Source organism: Columba livia, chromosome 1, assembly GCF_036013475.1.
Source record: "Columba livia isolate bColLiv1 breed racing homer chromosome 1, bColLiv1.pat.W.v2, whole genome shotgun sequence".
In the NCBI taxonomy this organism is placed as follows: Eukaryota; Metazoa; Chordata; class Aves; order Columbiformes; family Columbidae; genus Columba; species Columba livia.
In genome coordinates this window covers 12,134,463-12,149,154 of record NC_088602.1, presented here as the reverse complement: position 1 = coordinate 12,149,154, position 14,692 = coordinate 12,134,463, and positions in this window count along the sequence as shown.

Sequence of the window (14,692 nt, the reverse complement as noted above, 5' to 3'; positions counted from 1 at the left end):
ACTGCAAGGTCTGGAGTCTGCCTTCATTGTAGGCATCTAATTTCTTACTAAATGGATTGGTCTTCGAGAAAACCTGTGCTACTTATGGGACATAACTCTCAGTTCAAGGATCTCCCTGAAAGAGTTCCTCTCCTGGAACACAGACAGCCTTGTTCATGTCCACAGGATTTCTAAATCCAGCACAAGCTCGACTGCCTGACTTTATGTTGGAAAATGTTTAGAACTTACTCAGACTGTGGCATAACTTGTTTTTCCCCACTTTACAAACTCGTTATGGGTGAGATTCCTGCTGGTGTTGCAGTGAGACTAATGCAAATAACCAGTCACTCCTTTCTGGTCTTGGTGAGAGACTGATTTAAAATAGTAGTCTGCATTCTACTCCATGCAACCTCTTACATAGCCAGCAGCTTTGTACTATACTGAAGTTGTCTGAAGAAAATATAATTTGACATTTGCTTCCATTAAAAATTAATTTATTTCACCACCCATGAGCATGACTAATATCAGAAGGCTTCATATTTGACAAAGATCTTGCTGAGAGTTGCTGGTTTGACTATTTTACTCTGGTCCTACAAAGATAAACAGACTAATTTTTAAGAATCAATTAGCTTTAGGGACCTTCTTACCACAGGGTTTAATATTTGAATATTATTTGGTGTTTGATACGTCATGCTTCCAGTAATGAGAAGCGTTGGTTTACTCACACTGCTTTGGAAAAGGAAAAATAAAATTCAGTGATTTACTAGAAAGAGCAAGCAGAGTTTTGCAGCACAAAATTAATCAGAAGGCCTTAGTGCAAAGGAGTGGAGGTTCCAGAATAAAGGCTGGGGCACTCCTGTCTGCTGCCAAGGAAAATGCCTCTTGCAAAGCGAAGCACACACTTGATTTGTGTGTCTTCAAAACAATTTAATTAGAGAAGACATACATACTTTCCTGGGAGATTACGTAGTGCCTTGCTGGTGAACTGCACAAGCTCCTAAGTGTGGTGCACATGCTGTATAACAGTTTTAGAGCTGAGATGCTTAAAATTGCCACATTCTAAATGGAAAGAGCAGGGAGGCACAATCAGGGTAATTTACCATTTCATGTCTCTCTACATAGATAGCCAAGTTATTTCTGTCTGTGTCTGGTCATTTCAGACAAAACTACTATTTGTTAATATCTTGTTTTAACAGGATTTTCCTTTATGAGGCCATGCTTGCACAGTACTTTAAATTAAAGTAAAAAAAAAAAAAGGTATAGTTCTGTTTAGAAGAAGGATAAGAATGCTTCGTCTTATGGTTAACCCACACGATTTCCATACACTGATTACTGCTCCTGTTCATTTGCCTCAAAAAGTGATAAGGTCATTTCTTTGTAGAACTTGCTGCATGCAAAGCCAAAAAAATATTGTTGTTTGGGGCAGAAAAAGGATGCAAGAAAGGAACAGAAGAAATTCTCCAAATTGTATTTCCAACTCCCTAGACAATTTTATGAAGTATATGTTTAGGGAAGAAGGCTTGGGACAGGCAACTAACAATGGGTTCCTTGCTTTAGCTTTTGGCTTGCATGATGTAATGTAATATATTGGATGGAGGATCAAGAGAATTTCTGAACATTCAGCCAAATCCTTACCCTGATGAAAGTACTGAAAAGGAAATCTCTGACACTGATTAAAAGATTATTCAAGAAGGCAATTTTTAAATTTTTAAACAAGGGGCTAAGATACTCACTCCTAAATTTATCTTGGTACATCTCAGGCTCCTTCAGTTATTGTACTGGATTTCTCTCTTTACTCAAACAGTGAGACATTGGTTCATGCTCTGATTCATACTCTTCTTCCACACCTTTTTTAAGTATTAGTGGTTTATCTGTCCCAAATGATGATCCCAGGGAGTTAGGCTAAATGATCCCATTTATATATTTCAATCTTCCCAGCAAAAGGGTGCAATAATTTGAAGTTAGGCCCAGCTTTATAGTTCTCATGAGCTGAAATTAAAATACACTTGAAAAAAAGGATATAAGAAAGAAAGTGGAAAATCACTGATTCACTGAATTCTCAGTCATTTCTGGTGTATAAAAATACTCCTGAAGGAATTACTTTTTATCACATTCTTGGTTAAATGAGGCACATATTCTAATTACAATATTAAGGAAAGTTATAATCATGAAAAGTCAAAGTAATCAAGAACTATCTTTACTCACAGTGTAAGTTACCCATGCTTACACAAAGAGCTGGCTCTGCCAGCCCTCCTCCCTCGTGTCCTGTGACAAGGAAATTAAGCGATTGTTTTTAATGGAAATAAGAGCAAGTGACATATTATAGCTAATTAAGATGCTGATTTAATACTTTCCCACAGGGAGAACTGAGCAAAATGCAAAGGTTTGGGATTTTTTTAAATCTTTTTTTTTCCTTGTAAAACTTCATTGTCTTATTTGCAGCAAGCAGACCACTAGCTTTGCAAAGCTGCAACTGCCTGAGTTGAGCTGGCAGAATTCCATCCTCAGTCCCTCGGGGACCAGGGGATTTTGGTTCTGTCACAGAATAAAAGAGTGGGGCACTGATGCAAAATGCTGCCTCGGGAATCTCAGCACTGTGAGCCCACCTGAGGCCTATAGAATGACCAGATGATGGCAAGCACTGAAATTTACTGTAGTCTCCGTCCTTGGAGATATTCAAAACCTGACTCGATGTCCTGCACAACCTGAGATGTCCTTTCCCACCTCTGCCATGCTGTGATTCCATGATAAGTTGGGTGCAAAATGGAGAAGCCAATATAGCTGAGATCTTTTCTAGAGGCAGTGGGGAAAGGGAAGGTGTACCTGTCCTTACTAATTGGTTTGCTTTTGTCTTGAATGTTGTCTTCATTTATATCAAACCAATCTCAACATCTGTCAGGTCAAGAAGACCCACACGTACTGGGGCGCATCTTCCATCATTTACTTGGTTTCATATCAGTTCAGTCCAAGTAACTATGCATTCAGCCAAATCAAACACCAGTTTTACTTGCAGCCAACAGAGCATAGAGATTTGTGGTTTAAATTGTAATTTCTGTACTATGAGGCTGTCTGGAGCCATCTTCTGAACAGTGAGCATAGTTCAGTCTCAGTCTTTTAGTTCTGTGTCTTTAGTATTTATAATCCAGCAGTAAATTTCTTCGGCTGGCCACTTTTAGGCAGAGACTAGAAATGATACAGTAGAATAATTAATCATCTTGAGTACTGTATTGTCCCCCTACTTTTGTTGAAAAATTATCACTCTTGATCTTGTTTAGAGAGATGTCAAGTAGACAGCTTGTAGATACTGAAGGGCTGCTGTTAGGTCCATCTGAAACTGTCTCTGCTGCAGGGTGACAAGGGAAGCTTCCCCAGCCATTCTTTGCAGGTCAAGTGCTCCAGCCTTCATCATCTTCATGGCCCTCTTCTGAACTTGGTCCTGCTTATTGATGTGTTTCTTGCACCAGTGTGGCCAAAACCAGATGCAGAGTCAATATTTTGTCTAATGACTGATATAATTTTGGATTGCTCTCTTGTGGATTTAAGTGTTCTCTTGTGAATTTAATATCTAGTAACAGAGCTCAAGCTCATACATAGAATATAGGAAATTTGTGACCAGGCTGTAAACCTTGTCATATGTTAACTCCATCCACATAACAGGCAATGTTCTGATGCCAGCAAGCAGCTGCCTCTCCACTTGTCAGGGTACTGATGGCAGATCTTTCAGATGCTCTTTTTTGATCTGAAAAAAAAAGGAATAGGAAGCTGTTGACCTGAGCAGTTGAACCTATTTCTCACATCTGATATGATTTCTTTAACCACTATATTAATGGAATTTCTTTGCGTGTTATGCTGAGGGTTTCCTTATTTAAACATAATGGAACAGCATAAGCAGGAAAGAATACATATCCTTACTAGCATAGGTTTGTCATGCAGAGTAGTCTAAAGGTATATCTGTGGAGATATATGTGCCTGAGTTAGCTGTGAAATAGCTCTCAGCTGGTGGTAGCCATACAGTGCTTGTAACACGAACTTCTAAACAGACTACTATTTACACACTTAGTGCGCTTGCCATGTTTTTTTCTGTTGTTGTTTTTTTTGGTGGTGGTGGTTTGTTTTGTTGTTTTAATGAAACTCTTGATTTACTTAAGAATAAATGTGGGCCTTAAAATCCCAGTGTCCACAGCACCTACTGCAGAGCTCTTTGTTATCCATATGGGAGCTCTGTGACCCTTACATTGACTGCAGTATGTATGTCTCTCTGAAGAAGAATACTAAAACCTTCATATTTCTGACGATGCCAAGCTCTGATTTGTGATATCTCACATTTAAAGGTGGGTACAGTTTGTACCATTATGCCAAGTATCACAGACATTTAAATATTACTCAGTAATAAAAGGCCTAACTAAATGACTGTGATTTGCTTTCCAAAGATTATACTCTCCTTGACAAGAGGGGCTGCAAGCAGCCTCAGACGGTGGACTACAGCTTCAGAAATCCATGTTCACTTCCTAGTTTTGCAACAACTTTGCACCATTTAGAGTAAAAATTTGCTCTTTCCCAAACCCTGGTTCCCATTTATGAAAGGGGGATTATAATATTGTTTTTCTGCTACCTGCTGTCAGGCTTTAGACGCGAGTTTTGCAGGTCAGACAGTGCTGTGTGTGGTCAGTGTCTGAGCACAACGGGATTCTAGCTGCCTTACAGTCACCAGCCTCTGAGCTACGCAACTTGTGAGTTAATTAAAAATGAAAGGTTGTGCAGTTCTGTAAATGTGTCACACCTGGAGTGTGGCCTTGGCTAATCTGAAAACACCGGGGATGCTTTCTCTTATACATAATAATCAATACTCCTCTGTTCTAGTGTTTTGTTTTGTTTTTTTTCTATCTGAATTTCATAAACTACATACTTCCCAATACTTTGGTTTTCATAAGCGAATATAATATTTTCTAGTTCTGTATGTCCTTTGCCTTTTCAGCACAATGCCATTACTGAGAAATAAATGTGCAAGGTGGAGAAGAACAACTCTTTCTTCATAGCTAATAGACAAAGAGCTATCGCAGAGTGAAGAAGAACTTACACAACCCAAAGGAATGAAGTTTATTAAGCTTTCTTAGCAGTTTTCTACATGATTTGACCACCTCAGAATAGTCGTTCTGCTATGCATTTCCAATCATATTTCTAAAGGTCAGAGCTGGAGTTCTAAAAAAGATTTCCCCAACTTGTTCCAGCTGAGATAAGAGGAGTTTTCCACTGAGTAAGAGGAGTTTTCTAAACAGACAATAACAATAGACTAAAACATCTGAGCATTTTTAAAACTCAAAATGATCTGAAGACTCTTTTTCCAGACCTCCTGCTGACTGAACGTTGCCACCAAACACAGCAAATGGTTAGAAACTAATGAGTGCCATAAGGTCTGCATTGGAGGGCTTCTCACCACCAGTTCTACAAAAGCTTTCAAATATGAGTCACAGGGACAAACTCCCAACCTAAATCTTAAGACCATGTATATGATTATGAAAAGTACATGAAACGGCATGTGGTATGACAAGGTACTACTTACAGAGACACAGGCTTCTGTCTTTTGGGCCTATGTTCCCTAAGTCCTTTGAGAGGTTACTGAAAATCTAGCTTCTAAGAATCTGATGTACACACTGATCAGTTTAGTCTGGCTATTTAAATTTTGCTTTCAAATTTAGACCCTTAAATAAATGTCCTGATTATGAGACACAATGAACAGCGTTTACTCTCTTTGTCCTTTAGTAATGAGATTCGTAAATCTCCTCTTTTCTCAACACCTGAACTGAATCATTCAAACTGCATAGGAAAATATTGGATTTAGCAGTATAAGCATTTGTGAAATACTTAAAGAAAGGGGAGTAGTTCTTATGCTGGCTCAACTTGCTCAAAGCTGCTGGGAATGTAATAAAAACATTTGCTCTCCAAATTTCAACCATGCACCTAATTTTTTTAATAGTTTGGAGTGAAAAGAACTTCCTTTGGATGATCACTACTATTTTTATAGTGACTAGAATCAGCATTCACTGTTGGCAGTCTAGGAAAGTGACAAGACATAAAAAGCAAGGTAAAGGAACTGCTCTGAAATCAGAGGTGTATACAAATACTGGTGATGTAATATTGATCAACTTATAATGCCATGTATAGCAAGGTAGAGACATTTTTTTAGCAGGTCCTATAAGTGACAGGACAATGGGTTATTGTTTTAAACTAGAAGAATGTAGATTCAGGCTAGAGGAAGAAATTTTTTACACTGAGGGTGGTGAAACCCTGGCTCAGGTTGCCCAGAGAGGTGGTAGATGCCCCATCCCTAGAGACATTCAAGGTGAGGCTGGACAGGGCTCTGAGCAACCTGATCTGGTTGAAGATGTCCCTGCTCATTGCAGGGGGAGTTGGACTAGATCATGGCAGTGGGGTTGGACTAGGTGACCTTTAAAGGTCCTTTCCAACCCAAACAATTCCATGGTTCTGTGATCCTTTTACCTATTTTGGGATAAATTTAACAGATGTTAGCAAGCCAGGAACATTGTTTGTTAGACTTCAAAGTGAGTATTCTGGAACAATTTCTTCTCATCAGACCAGAAGGGCTATCAATATCAAATACCTCTTATCATCACAGCCAATGGCTTACTGACTACTAGTGCTCTCACCCTACGTAAGAGGACTGCAATCATTTTTTGAAGAATAACATTTCAGCTTTGAATCTACAACATATGTTCCCAAACCATGGAGATCTTCAAGTGGATACTACTTTTATAATCAGTGAATTAACAGCTATAGGAGGGAGCTTGCAGACCACTTGTCGATCACTGGAGAACATGAGCACTATGTTTTTGTAGAGATTCAAAAAGAAGCACAACCCATGAGTAACTTCTGGTGTTGAATGAATCACAGCACCACGGAATAGCTTGGCTTGGAGGGACCTTTAAAGGTCATCTAGTCCCTCCCCCCCTGCGATGAGCAGGGACATCTTCAACTCACATCAGCCCTGTCCAGCCTGGCCTTGAACAGTTTCTATGATGGAGCATTCATAAACTATCTGTACAACCTGTTCCAGTGTCTTGCCACCTTCATTTTAAATAATTTCTTCCTTATATCTATTTAAATCTACCCTAATCTAGTCCAAAACTACTGCCCCTTGTCCTATCACTTACAGGTCCTGGTAAAAAGTCCTTCTCCCTCTTTCTTATAAGCCTTCTTCAAACACTAAAATGCCACAATAAGGTCACCCAAAGCCTTCTCCAGGCTGAACGAGTCCAACTCTCTCAGCCTGTCCTCACAGCAAAGCTGTTCCAACACTTTAATTTTTTTCATGGCCCTCCTCTCTACCTGCTCCAACAGGTGTGTGTCTTTCCTGTACTGAAGACTCCAGAGCTGGACACAGTACTCCAGGTGGGGCCTCAAGAGAACAGAGTAGGTGATTAGAATCACCTCCCTCAAAAAGAGAATAGATGAGAAAAAGTAAGAATGTTTAGTAAAATCCATTTAAATAGTGCAAAATTTATTCAAATAAATAAATATTTTAATAAACCTTCATTTTGCCTGGTGAAGAACATCACAGCAGATTGGAAATCTATACTTAACACAGACCTGCTTGTGTGACCATATTGATGCCTTTGGTCCTTATGGCCATCAGTGGCTTTGGGCAAATATTTTGTTTGACAAAGTGCTGCATACACAGTGAATGGATGGAATTCACCTTGTAGACCCTAACTCTTCACAGAGTCAGGTGCAGCTGGAAAGACCTGCCCAATACATGAACAGCAGTGATGAGGACATGGAAATAAAAACCAGTGGGACATATTTTTGCTCCAGCTTCAGCCACCTAGGCAAGAAGCAAAGCTGAACTGAGGATTTGTTTGGTATTTCATAACACCATGAGACATCCACAGGGCCACCACTGTAATTCCTTCTTTCCTACTACCCTTCTCTGTTCTACATTCAGTATTGGCTGGCTGAGTGAACACCAACAGCTCAGCTTGGTTGCTGGTGGGTAATTTTAATCTTCTTAGTGTGAATCCAACTTACTCCCAGCCCCAATCCTTCCTTTGATATGATTTTCTGTTCAACCCTATAAAAAAATATTACAAGAGGCTTTTGTCTGTGTGGTCTGAGTATAAAGTCTTCAGCTATGTGGATCTTCTCTCCCTGCAAAGAATGTAAAGGATGATCTGGCCAGTCATTGCTCAGAGTTTATCAGTTTCACATCCCTTTCTAACAAATGATATGGTAGGAAGCTCCGTTCTTTTTTACTACTTCGCCAGCGTTGCTGTGATTTAAGACTCATCTGTAAGCCAATGATTTAGCAAGACCACCCCCAAGAATCCCTGTGTACATTTAATCATTCTAGCCAAGCACTTCCACAGCCATCACTGACTTCTTAAAAGGCATATAAATAGCAGGAACTGTCCCTCTGTGTTGACATTTGAATGTACAGGCTGAACTATAAAAGTGCACGTTTTGATCCTCAAACTTCGATGTAGTAACATCAGCTTTTCAGTCCTGAGCTTGTGGTTGAACTGTTGTCTCTTGAAACTGTTACCATTATACTTCTGAATTCTACCTGCTTAAGGTTGAAATATTTAGCTTTACTCTGTCAGAAAACACCTACCACCTACTGCTTACCAGCAGAGCTTGTTCTTTATTAGATATCTCAGAAGTAAAGGAGAATAAGAGTCTGAAGACGTATTGTGGTCCCTCCTAGCTTTTCTAAGTGGACAGCACAGAAATTCCTGAGAAGAAATGTTATCAGAGCTGTGGCCTGCACCCTAAGCCGAGTTTTACTAAACTCACATTAATATTTTTTTTTCTTTCTTTTCTTCAAATCCTTGAAATAAAATGGAAATTGAACTCACACTTTTACCCAAGGCTAAGCCTGAGCCAGTCCATTTTGCAATTGTGAAAACGTTTCAACATCATGTAATATTTTATATTTACCTGCTTCTGCACTTTGTACTCTCAGACAGAGGTGCCTCGTTGGAGGACAAGTTGCTACTAAGTCCAAGCGTTCCAATCTGCCTGGAAGGCACCTGGAAGGATATTGTTTCTTCCTGCTGTGATTCTAAACTCCAGTTCTTCCTCAAGTTCTTACTCTTGAAAAGCAAGGCTAAAAGCAGATTGTCCTGTGTGATTTCATACCACCTGTACACAAAGAAATTTTCCCCCGTGTTGTTCGCCCTGTCTCCAGCTTTGTGGAGCTTCACTTGCATCATATGTTGTTGAGCTACTGACACTGATTCTGAACCTTTGATCTGCCACCATCAGTGCTTGTGGAACTGCTGTCTAATCCAATTCATTAGACATGATCTGCCTTCTCCTAGACAGTTTAATGTAGATTTCTTATAGCCCTAATTGTTTTGAATTAATTCTGCTAGGAGACAATTACATGGACAGTTAGGCCAGTGAATGTGAAGAGCAGCAACCAGCAGCTGGGCATAAGCCAGGGACGGAAACATTTTCATCAGGGTTAGCCACAGCCAAAGACAGGACATGTGACATTAAACTTGTGGTATTTTGTGTGCAGGTAATATACACAGAGACCTTTAGGGAAAAGAGCACAGTATTGAATGCACAGCAAGGATTCAAACTAACTTTAAGCTATAAATTGCCAAAAAGTCAGAATTGAGTGGTTGTTGGGATTGAATCTAGCCTAACACATAGTTTAAAGGGAGAACATGAGTGATATAAACCTCATGTCCAGCTTCAAGATAGTTCCCTTCTTGATGAGAATAGAGGTATTTCCTTTCATTGTTTTGTGAACTATTATTTTTTGTTCCTCAGAGAGCTGATGTTTTATTGAATTATGTGTCAGGTCCTCCACAAACCCCACCTGAGTTAAGTTTCTTAAGCTTTTAGCCCGTGTTGTGTTTCTCAGCCTTGGGAATTGTTTCTCAGCCTTGGGAATTATTTCTCCGCCTTGGGAATGGTTTCTCTTTTGCATGTGATTTTTCAGCCTGAAGTCTCTGTGTCACTGAAGACTACAGACTTCTAAATGGTCTGCAAAAGCAAGCCAGTTCTCAGTTAGCTTAACTGCTTTTGTAGCAGTCCTAGATTATTTTGGAAAATGTTTTAAAACGTTGAGGTTCTTTCATATGACAGAAAACCCACTGACTTGCTTTAAATTACATTAGATACAATTATTATTGTCAATTATTTAAATTAACTTTGATACATTTATTTAATCTCTTTATGTCATTACCTTATTAAATGTAGTCGCTGTTCTGCTAGGTGTTTATATTAAAGATATTTGTGTGAAATGAAGCTGACAAACTACTCATTATCTGAACTGCTTTTTCCAAGGAGAGTGGTCATTTAGAAATACGGAGAAATTTGAAAACACCATATTAAACAGGCCCAGTTTTGAGATATGTAGAGACAAAGCTCAGAACTAAGTGTTCTGTGGCCTCTGCAGTTACCTATTGCTTTCCAAATCTCTACACCCCACTACAAGACAGCAAGATAAATTCCAGGTGTTCTTCGGTGCCAGTCTTTCATTATTTATGTTGCCAAGCTACCTAATGTTGCTAATTAATGGAAGTCATTCTTTCACTATTAATGTTGCAAGGCTTTCAAACCCTAAACATTTCCACTGATTTTTGTGTGTCAAGTGCCTAATTTAGCTTGATTCCTTGCTAGATTCCCTGCAGAAAATCCTCCTCATTCTGGGGGCGAGCAGCCCCCCTGAGTCAACCAGGGAGAGGCAACAGGCAGAGCTGCCCATCTTTGCACATAGGATGATTCAGATCTGCGTGGGATTTTCTCTAAATGCTGTGTAAAAGGCTCTTGCCTCCATCCTGATGACATAATACAGGGTTTTAACATACCTACTGTGGATGTGCCATATTTGTTTCCAAACGAATAGTGAACAGACTGCAGATACTATAAATATTCTATGTAGTTACTTAATAAACCCAAATGGCTGTAAATAAAAAGGACCTTTCTGAATTAGTAAATAATAATTGCTCAAAGCCTTCTTGCCCCAGCAGACCTCAATTACAACTGCACAGTATGTCAGAAAACATTTAATTACCTTCCAGAGGGCTCTGTAATTCTGCTTATAATAACTACCTTCCAGAGGACTCTGTAATTCTGCTTATAATGACTACACCTCCCTATTACTCCTGTGCAAAAATTACCCTTCGGAAGAGTTTTTGGTTTATTTCTGTTGCAATTTTTTATTAAAGGAACCAAACAACTCTAGGAGGGGTCTTGCTGCCTGCCCATCAGTCCCTCTTGCCCAACAGAAAATTTGTTGTTGCTTAACTCCTTGTTTTCAGGCTGGGTATGGTGCTGACGCTTTGGACAGATCAGAGCTGATAGCTGATGGTTTGGTGGGATCAGATCTGACATCAGCTGAAGTCACTAGCAGTAGGGTTCAGTTCTAATTTAAGACATAAAAATGAAAATTTTCATATATGAGCTAAGTTTCTAAGCTCACATCTATGAGAAATCCACTCATAAAACTCACAGAGCACTGAAAGCAAATTCACTGATCAGACACAAAGGGCCCAATTGACCAACCTATGCAAAGGCTTTTAAAATTATCTGAAATGGCCTAGGGTTTCTCCAGAATTGTACACATTTCCCACAGGCCCTTTGTCATACATACCTTAGATATCTCAGGTTATTTAAAACAACATATCTCTTTTTAGGTAACTGGATGATATCTTGGTTATCTACTGTAGGGTGAGCTGAAGTGTTGCACAGATTCCGCTGTATAATAAGGCCTTGGACACTCAGATCACATGCAGATATCCACATAAAATCCCTAAACTGAGATGTCTTAAGACTGATACCTTACCCTTTCCATAGAGAGTAATAATTTTGCTTCAGGCCCTAGAAAGGACCTATGTTATTTATGTGGGATGAGAAGCAAGTCAGGCTATATGTGGTTTTAGCTTATTGCAGTTGGAATTGTCCATCAGCTCGTAAGTGGCTGGAAAATACCAGGAGTATTGCTTTGAGAAATCAGCCTAGCTGTTTTCTGCTGATGCGTCTCCATGTGCCTGAGTGTGGTGACAGAGGCCGTGCTGTACAGGGGGTGATTTCCAAGTCTTGTAGTAATACAGCAAGTTTGTTTCAACACTGAGCACTTGAGACTCACCCATTAGGCTTCAGAGGATCTTGAAGAGAGGGCTTCTCTGTCACATGGTGTGTGTGCAGTCCTCCCCTAGAAAGGATTTTTATGGTACTAATTGCAAAGGTCAGAAGAGCATGGCCTATAGCAAATGGCACCTCTGTCTGACAGAAACGAAGAGAGCTGTGAGCAACTAAGTAGGTGTTTCAACAATTAAAGGTTCAGCCCTCTTTCTTGATCATATTAAGTAATATTTTAATCTGAAAGGAAACCCAGTCACCTTCATGAAACTGATATATCCTTCGCCCTGTGAAATACCCTCAGTTTAAGACTGAAGATGAGTAGTTCTGTCCACTGATTTAAAAACTGAAAATCAGGATGAAAGAAAGGAAGAAACAAGTTTGATCCTACTGGATTGGTAGCGTTTGTTTATTATGGATTTCTACCAACATGATTCCAGAATTATCTACTTCCCTGGATTTTCTACTCATCTGTGGAGGGAAATGGGACCTGATATTTTGTATCAACAACCAGTTAAGATGAAGGAGTGTAGGTGAACCAAAATCAAGCTAAAACCAGTGACCTACTCACTGCATCTTGAGGACTATCTAGAAACTCATCACACAGCTTACAGAAGTGGCCCTGTGACACCTATGAGGTGCCATCAGGAAACCTGTAGGACCCTACATGTCTTGGTGTGCTTGGTGGATTAATATGCCCGACAGGTGGCTTAAACCTCTAGCAAAAACACATTAACATGCTGTTTGGTGGAGGCTTATATGACAGCCTTATGTACAGGAATCAGGCAAATCTAAAAGCACCTTGTGCTCATGGATGCTCCAGAATCCACTCGTTTGGATAACATATGCATAGTAAACGTAACTATTGTGCCCTTCTGGCTGAGCCATGAATATAGGGAGAAATGCAGAGTGTAGCTGGATCTTCCATACATCTCCTGCTGTTTGTTTGTCTTTCAGTAAAACAGAGATGAAATTTTGTAGATGCACTGACTGTGGGAACAGGAAATAACAGAAGAAACTGGCAGCTGATTTTTTTTTTTTTTTTTTTAAATATATTGTCTTTGAGATCCCGAAGATTTTTACTTGATTCTGCCCTGGTTAAAAGACCACCTTCTCATTTTACCACAACAGGATGAAATCCCAGGATGTTTTTTCTTGCCTTTTACTTACTTAGCCCATATACTTGCAGCAGAACAGATGCCGTATACTAGCCATGTATGATTACTGCTACCCTACTGAAAAAATGAAATCTTTAGTGAGGAGACTCCCTCCTATACCATCAGGCAGCATCACCATTACCAGCACCATTGGCAGTTTGGATCTACCTTGGTCAGGAAACTGTACATGTGTCTTGCATAAATGCATCAACTGTACTGATAGATTGCTGGTACTTATGCAGCATGGGATGAGGCTTCTTGCTTGTCTTGTGGCTGCATGGAAGAATTAAATGGTCTTTTCCAAGCACCTTTCATTAACACTAAGTGCAACGTGAGGCTGGATGGCCTCTATTTCTGTGTAGTTAATGAGCTAACAACTCAAATGTGACCACAGGTATATTTTCTTCTGCTGAAACCCTTGTCTTCCTCTTTTCTCTATGTAACTATGGAGACTTCTTTCTGTATAATCTAGAGAAAATGCCATTCCAACATGAGAACCTTCATTGTGAAGTCTGGAAATCATGCAGCAGTTTAAAAGTTTGAAGTTTAGAAAATAACGTATTAACATTTAAACAAAGTATAAAAATAGTAGACTGCTGCTGAAGTTCAAAGTTGAGGATGTGAATTTTTTACAAAGGGCACTTACTTCTTCAAAGACAGAATCACAGGCTTTTGAAACTTGTAAGCTAAATCTTGCAGCCTATGACAATCCAGTATATATAAATTAAAAAGGCTGTGATAAAGAATTACAGGGGCTCCATAAAAAGCTATGCAATAGTTACCTGAATAAGGGCATCTGAAAAGGTCTCTTATGCATAGTTTACACATTCTTTCAAAAGAATAAATAAGCTAGTTTAACACTTGAGTTACCAGAAGATCCTCAGTCAAATCTGAACAATCTAGATAGCCATTATCCTTCCAGCAGCTAATGTCTCTGAAGAACCTCGGGAAATGATTCAGCCCTTATTGCTGTCAGATATCGTATAGCAGAGAAGAAATATGGATGTAATAAACAGTGTTTTTTCCTGCTTTCCTAAACATTACTTGGGTGCCTGCTCCTGGTTTTCCTGGTGTGTCACACTGCAGTCTAAGAGGTCTATCAGCATGTCTAAAGGCAAAGGAAGCCATACATTAAGTATGAGATGAAAAAAATAGCTTGCCAAGTCTTTTAAGAGATTTTTAAAAATAATATTTCTTAATTTTATAATACTATACATTACAATTTATCTAATTCACACTATAAAGAAACTGCTTAATGTGTCACAGAAGTGCGCTGTCAGACACTTGGAAACAAAGAATGTGTTAACTACAGAGTTGGATACAGGACTCCAGGTGGGGTCTCATGAGAGAGGAGTAGAGGAACAGAATCACCTCCCCCAACCTGCTGGGCACATTTGCAGCCCAGGATGAGGTTTGTTTTCTGGGCTGCAAATGCAGATCGCCGA